Source organism: Pundamilia nyererei, unplaced genomic scaffold, assembly GCF_000239375.1.
Source record: "Pundamilia nyererei isolate P.nyererei 1_Seehausen unplaced genomic scaffold, PunNye1.0 scaffold00182, whole genome shotgun sequence".
In the NCBI taxonomy this organism is placed as follows: Eukaryota; Metazoa; Chordata; class Actinopteri; order Cichliformes; family Cichlidae; genus Pundamilia; species Pundamilia nyererei.
This window is the reverse complement of record NW_005187583.1, coordinates 997,398-1,017,532: the sequence shown is the minus strand read 5'-3', so window position 1 is coordinate 1,017,532 and position 20,135 is coordinate 997,398.

The window sequence follows — 20,135 nt, the reverse complement described above, 5'->3', positions numbered from 1 at the left end:
CAGCCGGGCCACAGGCGCCAGGCCCCGCCAATTGGCCACCAGGAGTGAGTCGGTGCTTACATGAGCCACCAGCCCCAGACACCAAGAACCACCAACACACCAACGTCTGAGGGCATCAGCCACCGGCAGGGAGTGTGGTGAGGGGAGATAGGCCTCCATACCTCGGAGAGCCTGAAATGTTCCCAGAGAGGTGGTACAGCATTAGTTTCCAAAAACTGGTATTGTGAATTTCAGTTAGTGAAACCAGTGAGATAGGTGTAGTCATAAAATTGACTCTTTCATAGGTCCCAGGAGACAACAGGTCAAACCAGCCCAAAGGTTTAATCGTCAAAATTGGTCTTTTTTGACATTTTCACAAAGAGAGACATTTCTGTGCCTTTTTGTGAAAATTAGTTTGACACATATTAGGGTGAGTAGACAGGTAAATCCAAAAGGACGAGTATTTGAGCAATTTTTGCTAAGGAAAGCCACAATGACACTGGAAATGAAGCCCCTCTTGAGCCACACATGAATCACTGGAGAAGAGAAACACAAGGAGATTAGTGCAGGAGCTACTCCGGTTAGTCTTAGCACTGTAGAGGAGCCTGATTACTGCTCGGGGTATGACAACAATCTGGTGGAGACTGAGTGCTGGAGCTGGGCCTTAAGTACAGCAGGCGATAAAATAGTGAGGCACAGGAGAGCGGGAAACCGGGAGCCCTGCCTCCTAGGTATGCTGAGCTCATTCTCATTGGAGCAGAAAATGTTCCAAGGAGACAAACAAGGGCTGACCAGTACACCCTGTGACAATATTAGTAGTTGAAAAAAAAACATCACTACCATCAGATTCTTCACCCACCAATTTCCCTCTCTCTTCCTTTCTATAAGGCCTCAGGTAATAGGTTCATGACCTCTTCCTGATAACAGAAACATGTCTCTGGGTTATTACTGAGATGGGACTTTATTGTTGAGCTTCAGTTTTATTGTAAATTCCATGTTGCACATCAGAGGTTTAAATATATTGTTTTGCTGATGCATATTAACTTCTTATCAACTATGAGAATAAATTGTAAATTGAAAAAAAAATTGATCTAATGTCAGTAATGCACCACTTGCTAGTTGTCCCTCACGGGGATGTTTCATTTAAATGTTGAATGGTAATGATGATGTAAATATGCACACACTTGTGTGGCTGTGTCACTCTGACACTAATGACTTTGGGACTTAGGTTTCATTCCTGTGTGTGTCTCTCCTTAATGAAACACTTTGATGTCCATTTCTAGTGATTCCATCCCACTGGTTCCAATAACATCTGACCCACAGCTGATTAACTGTTGTTCTGCAAAGAGCATTGATATATGGCTGTAATGTTCTTTCTGTACTTGGGCCATTAGGTTATTTGGTCCAGGTCTCTAGTTAGCCAGACTACAATAATTACATTCTATAGTCATCTTTTACATATGTGAAGCTGTAAGTATCAATATTGTATCTTTGAAGATGCAGTTTTAGGATATGCAGAACATTCTTCATGCATCTCTAAAAATAGAGCATTCACTCCACAAGCTGGTTGATAGTACTTTGTTTCCTTTAGCTGTCATTAATGCAACATCCTTATCAACTATGATTAAATGCAATAAACAGTCAGTCATAGTGTATCACTTGGGCACTTTTTCAACACTAGGAGTCTCTAGAGAAGATATTTTATATCTGTAGTTACTCGGGCATTATAAAGTAATAACTTTAGCTTCTAAACATGCTCACAAAAAATGCTAGCACAATAATGATGTGATTTTGATGGTGTGGTTTTACTATGTTGAAAATGTATAAGTGTTTTCCTGATTTGTTATATGAAATTTATGATTATTCTTGAGGTGAAGTGGCTCATTAAATTCCCATTTAGTATTTCTGAGCATAAGGAAGGTTTTTACCTGTGTTAAAAAAAGAGAAATAGCCATGGTGGAAAATCTTTATTTTATTCCATGAAAGAGTTTCCAAACATTTTCACTGCACTATGAAAGAATTAAATAAAAACAATGGAATTCATATGGCTTTAAGTGTAGTTGCCCTACTAGTGATAGATTTCTAACCCATCAAGGAAGAATGATAGAGGGATATAATAATGCCTATGGAATGAGTAAGAGTTAAGACTGGGAGGGTTAAACAACATTAAATAGATCAGCACTGTCTTTCAGTGGAGTGAAAGAGGCAGGGAGTTATTCAGAATTCAGTGGGCCAGAGCCAGGCCTTTGCATTCCTGCTCTAGATATGCTCTACTGGAATAAGTGGGCAGCTATTGGATCAGTCGCCTCTGGAGGCAAGAGAAGTGAACAGAATAAATGTTAAGTAAAGGCAGTCAGGAAAATGAAATTTAAATTTCAGAATTTGCATATGTTTATTTGCATTTGCATCCTGTTTCCTGTGTTCAATAGAGTGTGTCTTGTTATCACTCGGGATGATGATTTGAGTGTTTTTTCCCATTAAGACTTTAAAAGAAAAACTTTTCTAATATTTAGTAATTAAACTAAACAGAAAGAAGGAAAATCACCTTGTGTCACACAGACTAGTGGCTTGATACTCAAGCTAGGATTTCTTGTTCCTTGTGATTTATTAATACTCCAACCTGACAGCTCAACAGGCCATTAATCCATGAATTATAAGAGCCGTAAGGCAAATTTCATTCTTATGGATCTGATCTGGCATTTCTGTGTCACAAACTATTTTCATTAATCACATTCAGGGTTTACTTTCTTTGTATTTCTACATTTTCCCTTATTCAGCGTTGTACTGTATGTGAACGCTAGCTGTTTGTCTTACAGTAACAAAGTCACAAATCCATAATACTAGTACCACATCTATTTTGTTTTTTTAATGTTATGAACCCATATGAAACTGGAATCGTTTGTTACACTTGCTTTTTCACCGGTCAAAATGTCCCTTAACAAAGAAAGAGTCTAAAAGAGACACAAAAAAAAATGAAGTCACACCTCTCCTGGCTTTACAAAGGTCTCTTTCTTTGTGAAACATGTTGACATGTCACATTGAAAGAGGTGCAAATTATTAAATACAGCATGGCTAAATCTTTGCTAATTGCCTAAAACTACCGTACTCATGAAGAGTGAAAAAACTGCAAGGAACTGTTAGATATTTTCCAAATGAACAGCTGTACAATATATTTGTCTGTATTCACTCATTAACCACTTGCACATGTAGCACTATGTACCATATAGTCTGTATGTTAGTTAGTGTTGCTACAAGATTAGTGGTCAGTCATTTAACCTACCTAATTAAATGGCATGGGCAAATCACCGAGCAGTGATTTTTGAAGGTAAAAAACTACATTTATAACTCTTCCACTGGACTGTTCCACTACTGAAGTGGCTCATATGCTGATAAAACGATGTAAGATGATGAAATGATGATGGGTGCTTGATTCATAATATTTGAGGATTCCTCATCATCATGTCTTCTCTGCTTACACCCTCCAGTAGCTGTGTAAATGTCTGAATATTTGTAGTAGTAATAGCTCTTTTTTTAAATAGCTTTATGGGAACAATAATGTCATAAAGAGTGGCTGCCATTCAACCACTCATGTCATACTGTAATACAGGCTACGCATCAAGTTTTTGGAGAGACTGAGTTGGATAGACAGACAATATTTCTAAGTTTTTCAGGGCCGAGTACAATAACCTCAGATTTATCTGAATTAAGGAGCAGAAGGTTAGCGGCCATCCAGGTCTTTATGTCTTTAAGACATTCCTGCAGTTTAACTAATTGGTGTGTGTTATCTGGCTTCATAGGTAGATAGAGCTGGGTGTCATCATTAATTTTAACTTGTATGTCTGATTTTATTGTAAAGCACTTTGTGATTTTTATCTGTGAAATGTGCTATATAAACAAATTTTACTTAGTTACTTACTATCAGCATAGCAGTGAAAATGGACACTATGTCTTCTGATGATACTGCCCAAGGGAAGCATGTATAATGTAAACAGAATTGGTCCTAGCACTGAACCCTGTGGAACCAACTAACTAAATTCAGTGTTGTCTTAGTTCAGTCCTCTGAGGCCCTATGGCTCAGTGAGCATGTGGCTTTTAGTGAGGTATTGTTGATCTAATGCGATGGCTGTCGGTGAATGTTTAGGATGGAAAGAGTGATTATTTTCCAATATTAACATTTTAGTATGCTTTTTTGTAACTAACTAAATAAATATACTGTTTGATCAGACATAATTTTCTGAATTGTCCTTATGTCATTAAACCTATGATGCAAAAAATGTGCGTAATTTAAAAATGTACTTTACATTTAAAAAAGGAAACTCTCATTATAAAGGGTGTCTCTCAAGTAATTTGGATTGTTGGCTTTGCAAGTGATGGTGTCGCTGCTGTGCGACATTGAATGACATCACAATGTCATTCAATGCATTGTTAAAGTTCCCGTCCATTTTGCTGTGCCTCTTGGGGGACACTCCCATAGGGCTTAAAATCTGGGACTATCCACCAGCTGCTCTTAGAACTAAAGAAGCTTCTCGGATGCGAGGTGAAACATCTTCAAGAAACTTAAAGAAGATGCTTTTCTTTCCAAGCTCCTTTGACTACAATGACCTGGATGACTGAGAACCTTCGCAGACAAGGAAGCAGTAGTCAAAATTGTTACATAATGTATACGCACATATCTCTTATACAACTGCAAGCTTTTAAAAAAATCCACAATTCAAAAACAATAGTATTTATATACACTTTCCTATAAATATATGTTTTATATAATTATTACGTATTTCAAGGTTTCGTTAAATTAAAAAAGAAATCCATATCTTATTTATATACCAGAGCTAACCAATCAACATATAACATTTTGCAAAACATTTGCCTCAAGTTATGTCACATTGGCAGTGTTAAAAACAAAAAATACGGAGAGCTATTTTTATTAGAGGCATTTCACATACCAGCGAAATCTCCACCCCTTCATCCACAGAGGATCTCTGCCATCTCTGAACTGAGTGGATAGGCAGCATCAGATTTGAGTGATGTGAAATGACTCCTCCTGCTGGGCCAGAGGCTGATAAGAACAAATAAAACATGCTGTCAGCAGTTCTGTAGCTATAAACTTGTAAAGAGAGAACAATGAGTCAGCAGGACCACCGTCTACTTATTGAAAATACCTGTAGCATTTTTCTGCACTGCTGTGAAGATGTTAGACCATTAAATCAGACGGTAGTTGCTTCTACAATATTGCAAACATTATTTCCAGGAATAATGTAAAAGCTTTATTTATTTTTGTATATTCTGTTGAAATACAAGAGCCTTAAATAGATTCTAATATTACCCTTTTTCATGTTCTGCTGTATTTGCTCTTAATATTTAAAAGCTTTTTAAGCTTTACTGAATCAAAAAAAAGGGTAGTACCCCAGTGTAATACATAAGCGATAAGGAGTTTAGAGCTCATATGTAGGTTAGAGGAGGAGATTTTTGACCAAACTGCACAAATAAATTAATGCAGATTTTTTTAAAAAGAGCATCTGTACATTTGTCATGTTTTTTTTTCCTCTTTGTTATATTATCCTGTTTTTGTCAACTGTGCCTAGCCCTTTAGTAACTGGTTTTCAATTTACTTATGATCCAGTGTTTATGTGTAAGAGGAGAGTAACAAACAACATTAAGTTCACTACGTAAATAAATAAATAAACCAGCTTGTCAGTTTCTCTAATTTTGACTCTAGGGTTTTTTGCAGAAGTATTGCATAACTGTTCAGGAATTACAGCCATTTTTATACATAGTTAGCTGTTCAGTTCAGAACAAAGTAATAGGTTTAACTTAAAATAAAAAAGTTTAAATTGTTTTTAACAACTGAATTAAAATCCTTTGTAATCAAATGCTGCATTTCTTCCCTGAAGATGCTCTGCCAAGCCTTTACTACTGATGCCTACATTTCATGCTTATTTGTGGGTCGTCTTTTTACTAACTGACAGCCGTGTGCTGCTGGGTTAACATCAGGTGACTGATTTGACCATTAAATAAACACCCAGTGTGTTTGCCTTGGGAAACTCTTGGGTTGCTCTTAATTTATGCATTGGGTTGCTATTAATGTGTACACAGTTTTTTTTGTTAACTATAGCATCCTAAACACAGATAAATTTCCGGCGTGGTCACTCAGTTATACGCTTTCATGCTGAACTAAAGCGCTACACTGTGGCCATAAACTCCAGTGCCATTAGCTTGGAGTCATTAGATTAAATGTATCCATCAATTACCCCTGAGGTGACACAACCTGATTAGAGCTACTGGCATTCCGATAGATGGAGAGAGGAACTGTGGGTGGAACAGATCAATGTGTACAATAGAAAGGTGGAAGATTAAACATGTTAATGTGAACTACAAATACCAGTGTACATAAAATGCTCTCCTACTATGCTTCAATTTCTCTGTAGACTTGTTGGAGTTAATAGTCAAATATTTTTAACCGTGAACTATTTTACATTTTTTGCTTATTTTACTTTTTTACTTTTGCATTTGCACTTTGTTTAACTTGCATATTTTTTTTATTTAATACAGTGAAAAGACAGGAAACAGAAGAAGTATTTAGTTGGATCATTGCCATTATTTAGCCTGTGCTGTAACCTTTTGGCTTCTCAGGCACACGTTTTGGATTTTCAATCTTCTGGCAATACTGGGAGGTGAAAATTCATGAGCCTCAGCTCTTTCTTGGCAAATTTAATCTTTTATTCAGTCTTTGCTTTGACATTAAATTTCTTTCTGTCTCAACATCATGATCTGTGCTGGTAAGAAAACGAAAAAAAAATATATATATAAAATAGTTAAATATTGAACGCAATCATTGGCATGGGGCAGTAAATCTGGGCCCAGTGTACAGTGCCTTAGAATTTAAGTGGGCCTTACAGTGTTTAGTGTTTACAGACAATGCAATTATAAGAACTTGCACAATAAGTGCAAGTACAGAAAAAAATAAATAGGCTAATCTTGCCTCTGTATGGTAGTTGTTATAGTTTTCTGCTTGTAGAGATTAAGTTGAATATCACTGATTAGTAAAAACTGATGCACGATGCAGAAGAAAAATGGCTTGTGTAAAATATTTCCATGGTTTTTGCTTTATTCAACTTAGATTCATTCTATTTTGAAGTTAATGCTCGTGCAGATTCCTTGAAGGTTTCTAGCTGGCCGTTGTTCCAGTTCTGCAAGCTATGCACTTTTTTACAGACATATTCAGTATGCATAATTTCTGCAATAATGAGAGCAGTCCAGCAGATAGTGTTATCAATGGGAAAACTCAGATATTGAATAATCTGAATTATTTAAATTAGCAATGTGACTAAGTAATACTCAGAGACAGTCATCCATTACATGCATTCAGTAAAATTCCCCCAGAGGCAAAATGCAGTTTGACCAATACACTGCACAATTCTTCATGCAGGAAAGAAGCTGTTAAGTTCTTAAAACCAGAACCTGTTAACTATATAGTATAATCCCAATTTACATCAGTAATTTCATGGCTGTAATATTTTCACTGAAAGTAATACGGCTGTCGGTGTACAGGAGAAGCAGAGGTGAACTGGGATTTCTGGCCCCGTGCCTCTTGTGTGGTCACTGTGGTGTGAAATGTTGCTGTGCTCTGCCTCATCTCTTCAAGAGCAATGATGCTTCATAATCAGCAGCGCCCTCAGATATGAGCTGAGCTCCGAGTCACAGAGGATATGATGATATCCACATAAGATGAGGGCATTTATAAGAGACAGATAAAAGAACATAAAACAAAGGGGTGTTATTGTCTTTAATATAAATTTTCTTTCCTACTTTGTTTTTGTTTGTGGTCCTCTCCTTAGAATGACAGTTCTTCCTGTAGCCTCTTGTGAAAGGTCATTTCTATGTAGTATTTAGTATATAGTTATCATTGTAAGTATCAACAAGCAAAATAATTTGGTAGCAATTTTCAATATAGTTTTATGGGGTTTTTAGTGTCTATTTGGTGCAGCATATAAGTCACCTGGTCAACCCAGTGAATCAAACCTGCTCATCGGTAACAATTTCTTTATCAGTAAACATTTTTTTACTGAAACTGGTAACAAGTTGTCACTTCTCGCTGTAGTTGGTGACGGTGTTAGACTTTCTGACGCAACTGTGATCAGGCCACATGACAACCTCCTGATGGGTGATCTGGAATGTTACTGCTCATATTAATAGGACTGCATCAGCAATGGGATAAATGAATCAAGAGGTTTATGGTGAAACAGTGATGTGTACTGAAAAGGGCAAAAATATGTTTTATGATCATAAAACCTCAGAGAAGATCTGAAAATGGCTTTGAGTGAAAGAGGCACGGGAAGGGATAGAGTCTACATTATCCTTTAATGACGGAAGTCATTTGTTTTCAGTGGAGATTATTTTCAGTGAAAGCCTGGCTTCTCTCTGCTCTCATGCTGTGTGTTTGCCAGAGTCATTAGTTGAAAATGACTCGTGTCTTTTGAAACCAGACTCTATTTAGGGTGAGTAACGTCAATATGTTGGTGTTGTTTAGCTTTAGTCAACAAATGTCTGACTTTTAACTAGTCTAGATGGTCTCGAGGTTCACATGCAAAGACGAAGAAATGTTTCTGTACTCTGCACAGCCATGTTACCCTCCAAAATAGCTCTTGCCAATTTCTATTGGTACATGGGCACAGATGACTTGACCTATCTGTTATTTTTGAGGAGAAAAAAAAAAGGTATTTAGAAGGTAGTCTAACAGTGTAAGGATAAGACAGATTTATGTTCCAGATTAGAAAATCTCTGGAGGTGGACAAACTCCTTTCTCCTCTTGCTATACAACAAAAAGTATCAATTTCCAAAACTAGTTACAATTACCCATGGGTAATTGTAACTAGTTTCAGCATCCATCCAGTGCTGCCTGGTCCTTGGCATTAGGAATGAGCTCCACTTGACAGATTTCGTTCTTAGTAAAAGGCTTGTACCTCTTCCACACTCGCTCAATTTTTACGAGGGACCACTCCTTGACCTTCAGAGCAGAATTATGGACTTTGATTGGTAGCTAATTCAGTTCATTTTCTTCAATATGGTTTCAGGGTATGCGTATAGGGAAATAAATCATGAAGGATAATAGTTCATCTGTGTTTCCCAGTCAAAGTTAACACCATCAGTGTGTTGTTACCACGAAATGATTAACCCTGTGACTGTGTATCATCAAACTATTTACTCTTAATGCATGTTTGCACTTTGTGCTTCACCTGTTGTACACATAGTGTAACATATGCAGAACAGTGTCTTTACTTGTCTTGGTTATTAATTTCTGTGGCCCAGGATATGTGGCAGTACAGTAGCAGTGTCTTCATAAAACACGTAATATGCCACTCAAGGTGTTTCCTCTGAGCTCATCTGTCTTATTGTCGAAGGACAATCACATTGTCCATGATGACAGCTGGAACAGCCAAGTTCTATTTTCTCCTCTTAACCTTACACTGAAATCTCCTCCTCTAGTCCTTCAAAAATCATTGAGTACTACAGGCCTCACTGTTGAAGGTAGAACTCTCAGCACAATCAATGATGATTTTTCCATTGTAATATAAGATAAAGTCCAAATAAACTTGCAAAACCTGACAAGGCTTTTAAATCACAATGAACAAGGAAAACGTAAAAAGCTGCCAATCAATACGGCTCAGGAAAAAAAACCCACAAGCTAACATGGATTCAAATTATATTGAAATTATATTTTAGACTGAAAGACACTAAGCATGTCTCTTGAGCTGATCAGTTTGGATAAAGGAACTCTATAACTACCAATTCTAAAGGAAAATAAAACGAGAAAAAGTATTGTTTTTTGGTATCATGGGTAACCTCATTAATGCCAGACAAGATAAAACTTTTATGCTTTGCCAAGGGAGAGGAAATTAAAAGGTCATGGGAGTGTTCCCTGCAAAGCAAGTGTCTCCTGATGTGTGGGACTGGCTGCTTCCTTGTATCTTTGGCCTCTCTCATTGCTCTGTTGTATTGTTTATTCAGAATAATATATGAGCAGGTTAAGCATCAATGTCTGATCAGGAGCAAAATAATTGGCCTCGGACAGCTGTTGTATTGTAGCTGTCTTGTTTCTTGTTAGTTTCAGCTAGTTGGTCCTGTTTTATCTGCTGTATGCTGAAATGTTCACATCATAAACACAGGTGCTGCTGACGGCTGTGTTTATTTATTTATTTCAAGATATTGTTTGTATCTTTCATCATCAACTTTCTTCTCTATCTTTAGTTGGCCTTCTTGAGCTGTACAAATACTTTTAGATTCAGTGGTGTGGGGTTTAGCAGCCACCAACTATGGATGAAGCCAGGATGAACATGGGGGAAAGACAGCTACACCCACTTCCATTCTTACATAACCTACATAGTTTCAGACTGAGGGAGGAACCCAGAGCACCCATAGTAATATCATCAAATCCCATAGAGAAAGGTCCCAGCCAGCTAACCACTGCATCACTGCATAATTTTTCTTGGTTTTTAAAAACAACAGTGATCTGAATTAACTATCTCCTATTTTACCATTTAATTCCTAAAGTGACAATAGACCTCAACCAGACACAATTCTACACGATGACTCAGCAGTGACAGATGGACTGCATGCAGTATTCACATTTTACAGTTTTTCTCTCGCATTAGCCATAGACAGTTCTTCGATTTTGATTTACTTTAGTGTTGACATATACTGTATCTCACTAAAGATATTTGTTATTGTGTTTATGCATTTCTCATCTGAATCTCAGAACTCTAGATTTTTCACTTTCCTGAATCAATTCCAGCATTGCATTAATTTTTCCAAGCAAATTACTTCGAACTTGTTTTCAAATATGTATGAAAGAGCAAGGCGAGTCACTCAGTGCCAGCGGTAGCAGTGACAGTGTGTTACTATAGCAGAGTGTGCAAACAGTGAGAAAAGTTATAGTTGATGGGGAAATGTGTGACTGATTTAAGAACCGTGTTGACCCAATGCATCACTCTTCCATAAGTGCGTCAAAAACTAAAAATGTTTTTATTTTACCATTGTGGTTAAAAATAACCATTTCTATTATATTTTGGTTCACACAAAGATGATTTAATGTTTAAAATATTTTGGATTTTTTTTACCTTTTAAAAAAAAATTTAAAACATTTAGAAAGTTGGAAAAGAAATAAACAATTACACAACAGTAATAGAAAGATCCAACATTAAATTTTGTGTTTGTGTGTGTGTGGGAGAGAGAGACCCCACACCTTCCCATTGCTTCAGTGATCAGGGTTTGCAGTTGGGGCAACCTTCCAGTCAACTCTTCATATTGTTGAGAGATCAGTGAGGGAGACCTGTCAATCATCGATGATACTATTCTTGAATTCAGGGTGCTGAGCCATGAAAAAGGTGTAGGCATGTAGGCTCAGGAGTGCAACGGCCATTCCTTTCTTGCTGACATAGCTGACAATAGTAAGGCTGCCATTAAATCCAAACTCTGTGCTGTAAACCTCTCATGACTCAGAAGCCTTAATCGGAGGAATGATGTCTGCCTTTTCCTGCAGAGTCCCCAAAATTCTAGAGCGTCTCGTGGAGACATTGTCCAAGAGGCATACTGGAGAAAAAGTTATCTGCTGGACAGATTCTTCACCCACATCCCTTGTTTGTCTCCCTGTGTGAACTATTAGAAATATTGTATAGTTCATGCGGGCGTCACAGGTCATCAGGCCATACTCGACAGGCTTGCTTGAACCTACCCCTAAATGACACAAGCTGCTGGTTTACGTGACACAATAACTGAGGATGAATCACTGTCTGAATGCTGGATGAATGCTGTCTGTTAGTTATTGCTGTGTAAAATAATTTTCTAAAGGGGTGACACGCTTTTTGGCCCACAGAATTTATTTTCAGGACAGTCACAATTTATAAGAACCAAAAGTTCCCATGAAATTCCATAAGAAATTAATGTGTGTCATTTTTGACCCGCTTATGGAAGTTTAGGGTAGTAATACAAATAGCTCAATGTATAAAAGGTAAGTTAAAGATTTAAATGGCATAATATCAAAAATGTGTTTTTAAGGAATATAAATAATTACAACTTTTATTACTAAGATATTGCAAGAAAACAACCTCACTGGGTCATTTTTGACCCACTTATGCATCTAAGGGTTAAGAGCAGTGACAATAAAGTTTCTGATGTGAGAGCTGAACCAAAGCGACTGAGAAAAAACTGTAAAAATAAAGAAAGGGAATTGCACTTTGTTCTTGAGGCTATAAAATGATTGTGACTTGATGAGTCATATGATATTAGAGGTTGGTTATTTAGATTGGTTGTTTTACATTGTATCAGTCTTCATTTCTTTTTCATAACTTGTAGGTTGTCAAAAGCATTTTGCTTTTCCTGTCTCTGGAAGAGACAGGAAGTGGATTAGATAAGCACCATATCTGTATCTGTGAAATTCTTACAGTGACACACACACACACACACACACACACAATCACGTTCCGCCTGCCTAATATAGACTGAAAGTTTCTATTTTATGTTCAAAAGCACAGCAGGCTGAACTTTTTTTTCTTTAGAAGACTAAATATGACTACAGGATTTTCCACTTCTGTTGGTCTTATTTCTCCTTTTTTAAAGTAGTTAGCTGGTTTAATTGCATGTTCCTGCTATCCTTTTTCAGTGATCACAGTGTTTGCATGGGATGTCTGCGAGACTCCTGAGTGCCAACATGTACTGTAAGTGTACTTCTATCAAAGTGTGTGGAATAATTGGTCCCACAGAAATAAGACTATTGTTAACCACTAATAAATCACAGACTGCCAGTGTAGATATTTGTTGAGTTTTGTGTCACATACAGAAGGGTCTTTCTACTGCCTTTTACAGTAGTGGACATAACACATTACAACAATATTTTAGGATTTTACAAACTGTAATTGGTACTGAAAATGTACACAGAGAATTCATATCGCTGAGCTCTTTTGATGGCATGCAAGGGAAAAACGTATCCATGTAGACCACAGTGAAGAGAACAGATCTGGCTGCAGAGCTGTGATGCAGTGTTTTTGTTCATGGCCCTCACTGGGAGTAAAACAAGCCACTGTATATCATGTCTTAAAGGACTCGACAGACTTATCAACAATTAACATTCTTATCAGTGGTACAAATCGTGCATGTGACAAAAAGATGCATGATAACATTATTATTTAATCTCTTAGTGCGCTCGACTTGTCACTGGCTTAAAATCAAATTGTGTAATGGCATAGATTCAACTACAGAAATATGAATAAATTGTGTATTTTTGCAACAGGCTGCTAATAATAAAATAGTATAATATCATTTTGCTTCCTTGTTAAGTTGTCTGTAATGTGTAGAAATTACACATGTGAGTCTTGAGTGTTGTGTGTTTAACAAACAAAAGAAAAACATTACACTCTGAAAATGGTCAGGTACAAAGACTGGACTGAAGAAGAAGACAATGCACAAAGAAATATACTCAGAGACCTTCAGAAAGTATGAAGAACTACTGCTCAAGACCACCTTAAAATCTTAAAAATGACAGGTTTGAGCAGAGTATAAAGAAATGAGTGGATGAATGGATGGATGGATTAGCCCTCACAGGATGTGCCATATATTTGAATGTGTTATGAACGTGGGAAAATCACAGCATCTTCATAGTTGGTCGCTGCTGGTTTTCTCTAACAAGGCTGTTTCCTAATTCATCATAACTATTGTTGGTTGGCAGGAAGGCTTTTAATGAGACTGAAAGGAGAGCATGTAATTAAATGGGGCTTTTTTTTAAAGCCCTTGTTTTCCGTAACAAACCGCTGCAAGACTTCTAGTATTTTCATATAAACACATGACTGACAAGTTTATTGGAATTTCGGTGAAGTTTGTGAAAATAGCAGTTACTGTTGCTCCGTTAAATGTTTAAAATGACAACAACAAACGAGCATAACCAAAACATTTTCAGGCAGGAAAAAAAAAGAATAAAACAAAAATGCTTTAGTTATTCGTTCAGCCCTGCAGTTATACAAATTGTTAATCCCAGTGGGAACTCTGCTCAGAAAATCTCACGGAGACAGAGCGATTTTCACTCTTCCAGTGGAAAACAGTACTTAATAGTGCTTAAACATTTGTTATTGCTGTAATCTCATAACTGATATTGTATGTATCTGTGTAAAATGTCTGCATTCATCCAGTATATCTTTATATGCAGTTTGTGCAGCATGTCTGAAATAATCACAGATCATGTCAATGCAATAACTTTCTACCTCTCTTCATTTTTTTTCAATAACATTTATATAATATGCTCACAGTGGGAAGCAATAAGTGGCATTAAAACACTTCTCTGGTGAAGTGATGTATTTATCAATATGCTGGAGTGGCTTGGCTCCTCTGAGGCAGGTACATCTGTGTGTCTCTTCTGTTTCATTCTCTAACCTCATCATATCAGACGAGTATAAAAATGCTCTGCAATGAAGGCAAGTTTCCAACACAGATGTCAGGTGCACAGCGTGACTGGTCGATGGGTCTTTGTTTCCTAGAGGGGAGGATGAACGCGTACAGTATTCATGCAGTTTGTTCGCCCTCGCAATTGCACTCCTCTCTGTTAAAAACAAGGATAATGATAGGGCACTGCAAAGCAGAAATGTTATAAAAGTTGTTCTACAAAGACTTACTATATGGTGGATTGTGATGTAATCCTCTACACTGAAGGAGACACTGATGTCATACTGTACAAAACACACACATACTGTAACAGTACAAACCGTCAAACCAAGTTAGTTTGAAAGAAAATGTGGCAAAATGTTTGATTTTCACATACATGATATCAAGTAAAACAACATTTACATATAATACAATTTTCAGACAAATTTCACGGTTCTGTCACGGTTCAGCTACATGGTTGGTAGGGAGTGGATCCAAATGCTGGACTCTGGAGACTAAATGTAACTTAGAAAGGCAGCTTTACTGCTGACTGTCTTACAAACTCATACAATATAATATAACTAAAGACTTGTTACCTTCTGAGGTCAGAAGGTAAAAAGGCAGAGTGGAGACACCTGGAGAACATAACTGAACAGAATCTAACTCATGAGATCACTGAAGCAAAACTGAACATAACACATACGAGACGAGGGACTATCAAAATAAAACAAGAAACAATACACACACACTGAGACCCAGGCTAAGACATACGAAAAGGTAATTAAACCTTGAGATATGACTGACTGGGAAGATAAGACCAACTTCACACAACTAAATGGAGAGACGCCTGGGGAAACGGAAAAATAATGCAAAAGGTGATGAACAAGAAGATCAACTGGAATGTAAAGAGAGACTACAGAGGCTATAATAAATGCTAAAGGAAACTGTGAAGCATGCTAATATACAGTCCAACAAGAGCTGAACTACAATACAAGGGATCCTCAAAACCACAAAACCCTGGGTCGATAACTCTGGGACCCTGGCAGACCTCTTTCTAAGTCACAATAATAAAATAGCTGTATTGAGTATTTGTCCTCTATATAAAGTCTTACGATTAAGGATGCCATGCCATATCAAAGTACTGATCTGATGGCTGCCATCCATCAGAACATTTAATGGCTCTGCAGCTGTAAAATACTAAATAGATCAGGTTGTCGAGTTGGCTCTTTGAGGCCGTCCTAATAATATGAAGTGGCTGCTTCAATGGCTGAATGCTTTGCTTCCCCAATAAAATGATTCCAGATTCTCTCACTTGGTGGTATCATCCTGATAGAGAAAACTAGGTTAAAAAGCCTAGATATCTGTGTCTCTCTCTATCTCCATACATATGGTTTAAAATGAAGTTTTTAATATTTCAGCAAGGCCATTTCAGTTTAAGATACACTGAACATCAAGACCTCTGACCAAGACCTCACATCAGATTTTTCCCTTAGATGTAAAGCCCTTTAATCCGAGTCCAGACAATGTTGACAGCATCTCATTTGTACAACAAAGAATAAAAGAATAAAGATTTCAAAGGGAGCTGTTTTTTCTCTACACATAAAGGGCTGTCTGTGTTTTTACAGCTTTGTGTTTTCTCTGTCCTGTCAGAGAGGTGAGGCAAACATTGCTCCCTCTTAATGCACCTACATGGTGGATTGTGATGTGATCCTCTACAGTGAAGGACACGCTGAACTCACACTGTACAGAGAACAAAACATGCCGTCCACAGACGTGGGCACTGTCTGCTGTTCTGTTGATAAATGTCAAGCTACAAGATGCTGGTTGTGTCAGGAGAGACTTCAGGAGTGATGTGATGTAAAAACAACAACAAAAAAAGGCTAAGACAGACAGATCAGGCAATAAACCAGGACACGGAAAGAGATGGAGCAGAGCACAGATATGATTGAGATTTGAGAAAAATTTCACTCCAAGTGCTGAGAATCAGTGTGCAGTCCAACAATTGATAAACCTTTAAACTTAATTAAATCCAATAAGCTTAATATAGCTTTAGAAATGCATTTGCTGTTCCCTTGAATGGTGTAAAAAACTGTCTAAGCACTATCTGTGTGAACCTGTTTTCAGCTTTTTGGAGTTGTATTTATTTTAATGTTATGCAGTGACATGCTGGCAGTGTCAGGAGAGGCTCCAAGTGTAGATGTGACCCTTGAAAAGGTTAAGAGAGACACAGCAGGAGAGAGCAGTGTAACACAGCCCTGTGTCTGCCAAGGTTACACACCAAAACTGCTTCACTCACTGCTGGTTGATACAGGTTAGTAAACTGGCTCACAGACAGATTTGTTTTTCATCATCGAAACAACTGCCTAGATTTTAAATTCTCTAGTCAAGGCAGGAAATATGTAGCAGTCTGTCGCAGCATAAAATACCATAGCAGGAGCAGTGGGGTACACGCAAAGTCTATCCCAAAGGTACAATAGATGTCTGACACCAGTGATAATGGAGGTTTAAAATGATAACTTGGCACTTTGGATCTGAGTCAGTCAGAGGAGAGAGGCTGGGTAGATGACATGTGGAGACAAAGGAAGATTCAGTCAAACCGTAAAATGAGGGGGGGGAAAAAAAACTTAATACACATTTAAAATGAGAAAGCTGATAGAAATGAATCTACACCAATATAAGAATCTGGACAAGGGAGGCTGTGAAACTCCAGAAATTGATGCCCTCGATTATATTTTCCAAAGCAGTCCAGCGGGCCAGATTGGATTCTTTGCTGGGCCAGTTTGCCTCCCCAGGCCTTATGTTTGACACCCCTGATTTAGACCCTTGGATAGGGAAAGGCAACATTCAGCAACATTTTTTGTTAGAATTTGAGCAAATACATTAATTTTGTTGCATTTCTCTAAAATCTAGCTGAATTAAGGTGAAGGTGTAAAAAGTGGTCCTCAGCCAGTAGAACATTCAACAGACTTGAAATTTGGTGTTTACAAACAGCACACTCTCATTCCAATGAAAACAATATTACTGATGTTGCTCTCCCTCTCTCTCGCTCTCTTTATTCCCTGAGTGACCTGCTGTAACTGATGCTACTCCGTACACATCCATTTTTCTTTAACGCTCTACTGCATGACTTTTTAATTTTTTGGGAAAAAAATATTTCTCCCTATTTTGGGGGAGCTTTAGGGTCCCTAATAATATATATTAGGGGCCCTAAAGCGGATGTGGATGCCCCCCCAAAACAGATATTGGTTTGTTGCTTCAAGGCAACACTGTGCGACAAGGGTAGTAAAATACCAAGTTATTCTATAATAAGTTGTATTAGTACAAGGATGAACAAATAAATAAACAACAAATAAACAATGCAAACATTTCACAGAACAATAAAACACCAAAATACATCCAACATTTGACCCTAACCCCATGCACGTGTGCACACACACACACACACACACACACACACACACACACACACACACACACACACGTTGTGTTTCCATCACTTTTGGGGGACATTACATTAACTTACATTCATTTCCTGGAGACTTATCCTGACTCTACCCATCACAAGTCCCTGCCTGAACCTTACCGTAACCCTGACTCAAGCCTTCACCCTAAAATTAAATGATTTACCTTGCAATTTGTCCCCATAAAGTAGGCGAGACCTCACAATGGGAGTGTGTAAACAAATTTGTGTCCCCAAAACAATAAGTAATACACGTCCACACACACACACACAGCAAAATTGGTATGGCACGGATCTGGCCCACACAATGTGCTTACACATGGCCCACGTGCCGCAAAGAATGACGGCCCTTTGGTGGCCCAGACCTGGTTTGCCAGAGGTGGCCCACACATGGGCCATCACAAGGCCAGTTTCAGACACGCTGGTGGTCCTGTGCTGGCCCATGTGTGGATTACCTCTGGCAAACCTGATCTGAGCCAGCCTAATGTGTACCTTAATCAAGCCATGCAATAACAACATGTGCCAGAACATGCAAAACAGTTTCTTAAGTCAGTGCATAAAACATAATTTAATATCAGGTAATATGGTAGCTTTGTCATGCTGTCATGTACTGTAGTTATGGTTTCTCTTTTGTGACTTTTAGTCAGGCTTTTTGCCTCCACTGGTGTCGTGCTGCATTCCTGTTTTGAACTAAAGATTGAAAAAAAAAAAAGAGGAAATAAGTGATAATGAGCTATCGGAGCGTGAAGTAGGTGTAGAAGAAAAGCAGAGGTGAGTGTGTGGTTGTTACAACCACACACTCACCATCGCAACTCATTAAAATGGTGACATTTCCACTAAATATCTTTATTATGTTCCAGTCTGATGTGTTTAATACAATTATGAAGTCATTTTAATAGCTGATTCTCATGCTAAAATCTGCTTTAGTAACCCACAGCTGTAGTTATTACAGTTGCCAGTGATGCAAATATGAAAAGGGTTATCTGATATTCAGATTGGTCTATTTCTGCACCATTTGGATTAGTTTTGTGTCACAAACTGAAAGCAGTCACGTAATGCAAGTTGCAAATGGAACTAGATGGAATGGTAGATATAAGTGATAAAGAGACTGGCTTTTGTGACTGTTAAGAAAGTGAAAATTAGTGCTAGGGTTTTTATTTTTTCATTTCAGAGTGAAGAGCATGGGATGAGACAGATAGTTGAAGGCACTTAGAAGAGGGAAGATGGGAGAGAGGTGTTTAGCCTAATGTCTCTGCCAGATAATACAATTTTGCTTTCCAGTTTGGTGGGTGACAGGTCTTACTGTGTGCCACACTGATACATTTTCAGTGTGGATAATGGTTACATGGTTTGATACACTGCTTCCCCCCCCCACCCCCAGTTATTTATCTTCCGTCGATACCTCTATTGTTCTTCAGCTTCATTCCCAGAAACAGTGGGTTGCATAAAATGTTGAAAAACTGCTGTGATTTGCAAGCAGTTTGTCTCCAAATATTTAACTGAAAACATGTAGTATATCAAATAAACAATTTATTGCAAGCTGTTGAACGTGGGAAATGGTAGTGTTTACCAAAAAAACTAAACAAAAACAGAAGCTAGAAGCTAATTTGAAATGGGCCACTGATACCATATGAAATTGGTGTTGGCTTCTGTTTGTGCTGTTTGTGTTTCTTACGGTGTGAAAAGTAAAAACAAGACTGTTGTGCAGCAGTAAAACAACACTTTTGAGTAATGGATACTAACCACAGATACTATCACTTCTTATTGACATAGGAAATTAAACTCTGTGAGAACTGGTTGTGTTGTAGATTGGACTTTGCTGGGGCTAAACTCAGTGGGCCAGATAATGAGAAAATAATACAGATGCGATGTAAAAATTATGTCTTGTTTCTTATTAGAGGGCATGAACAGGAACACTAGATTTGAGGAACACTAGATTTGTGCTTTAAAAGCATGCTTTGAAAATAATTGGTGAAGTTTCAGTGAAAACAAAAGTGCTACCCCTGACACGTTGACCTTGGATGGTGAATATTTGGCTTAAAAATAGATGGGCAGATGGTTGAACTGTAAGAGAGCAATATTACAAAGATGACCATTTAAAATTTTGTGTGACTGCTCTTTTATCCATACAATTGTAGTTTTGGCACATTTGAAACATGGTCCACGTCCGTAATTACTTCCATGTCCTAATGTTGATAGAAGACGCTTTCAAATGCATACCTCATATATTTATTGTTCACTGGCATTTAATCTTTTGACTGGCCACTGGTATTTCCCCACCCCTGTTTTTTTT